The sequence below is a fragment of the Amblyomma mixtum genome, chromosome 3 (genome assembly GCF_055824585.1).
Source record: "Amblyomma mixtum isolate Tamu chromosome 3, ASM5582458v1, whole genome shotgun sequence".
In the NCBI taxonomy this organism is placed as follows: domain Eukaryota; kingdom Metazoa; phylum Arthropoda; class Arachnida; order Ixodida; family Ixodidae; genus Amblyomma; species Amblyomma mixtum.
The window spans coordinates 309,640,031-309,641,585 of record NC_143014.1 but is presented as its reverse complement, the minus strand read 5'-3'; the positions used below and the strand labels follow the sequence as shown (position 1 = coordinate 309,641,585).

Sequence of the window (1,555 nt, the reverse complement as noted above, 5' to 3'; positions counted from 1 at the left end):
CACCGATATCCTTCGGACGGCCGACAGAGGTCTATTTCGGATGTTCTGTACGTCCGCTGAACATCCGGAAACAGCCGGTAGACGTCCGTCGGCCGTCCGAAAGGTGGCCAAAGGTGTATACGGCTCGCCCGCCGACGGACGTCCAGTTGAGTACGTCCATTGGCGGATCTTTCTCGAATATTCGCATATATGGTGCATGCGTGCTTTTTTCACTCCGCGCAATGCAATAAAACTAAAAACAATTTGATGCAGCACGCATATTTTATTGTGGTTGATGATACATCAGCAGAGCAATGGGTTACATTCGGAAAATTTCTTAAATCTGACTCTTCAAATGTGGCAAGCTTGGGACACACATCCGTAATCTTCCCACCCACAGGATTTCTGAAATAAAAAAGAACGCGGCAAACATCAGTCATGTGAAACAAATGGCACAATGCAGTAGCCCAAGTAAAAACATTGGAACCAATTAATAGAAGTGTTTAATGCTGCAAGTATAACAGACAATGCACTTTAACAAACACCTCAATAAATATAAGGCAATAACAGCTCTCACTTTTCCACACCATATTTGACAATGTATCTGTTCTTTATTTATTTTCATGGGCCTTAGGGCACTAACCTGCGCAGCACTGTACGCGACTGTGCACAGAAAGCCGCAAAGCTTCCGTTGCGAACCACTGCGACCTCACGTGCTTCCTATGGTCTGCCTTTCGCGCGTTGTCACTCTTTATATAGGCACAGTGAACATAGCGATGCCTTAAAAATTAACAAGATGCGAAAACACTCCGTCCCGCAACTTCGAAGAGGAGTGGGAATTAGTCGCGCGAGTTGAGGGCTCCCGCAGCTGTGTGATGTAGGCTCCCGAAAGTGTGAGAACAGCACACACTTGGGGAAGCCATCTCCTAGCGCTTACTGCTCCCACTGTCCTGTGAACGAATGTTATATGAGCATGCTGCATTGTCCTAGAAGCAAAGTTCCAAGAAGTGTACTGGATACATACCTTCGTAGGCAATCACATGCGCACTAAGCCTTCTTAACACCAAGGTCGACGCAGTACGGGATTCCGCTGTTCCAGAAGAGCTTCAGGCGCTTCCCGTATCTTTCGAATTGCTTAAGTTACATGCAACTTTCGTCCACAGACCGAACAAAGCCACATTTTATAATAACAGAGCTATAAAGATCTGCGCGACAACACTACGCGACATATCAACAACAGCGTTACGGAGCCGTACTGATGGATTGGATTGGTCTGACCGCGAACTGACATCTATGATGATGGTGATAGCAGAATGCACGGGAGTTTTGATGCTTACGAATGGTTTCAATGGCAAGTTTAGCTAGCAAAACAGTGTAATTTGGAGAAGTTTTATAAATATAAAACTAGTCATTGAGTTCTTGCAAAATTCTGCAGCACCTGCTTCTCCTCTTAGATAAATTTAGCTCGTTGGCGGCTCTTGCACTGCAGGTAGGAGTGGAATCGCACCAATTTACAAACATCTTCGCGTCAAACCCTCCAACTGATGTAAATAAAACAGTATACATACACGAAAGA

The 1,555-nt window shown here is 45.3% G+C and overlaps 1 long non-coding RNA gene across 1 annotated transcript; it reads right to left on the bottom strand.

Moving 5' to 3' along the window:
* Positions 1–242: 242 nt before the first annotated feature.
* On the bottom strand, positions 243–1,346 carry LOC149355566 (uncharacterized). The gene is made up of 2 exons (XR_016289726.1): positions 1,004–1,346; positions 243–384 (listed from the first exon to the last, which is right to left on the bottom strand). It is a non-coding gene; the product is annotated as an uncharacterized LOC149355566 (long non-coding RNA).
* Between the last annotated feature and the right edge of the window lie 209 nt (positions 1,347–1,555).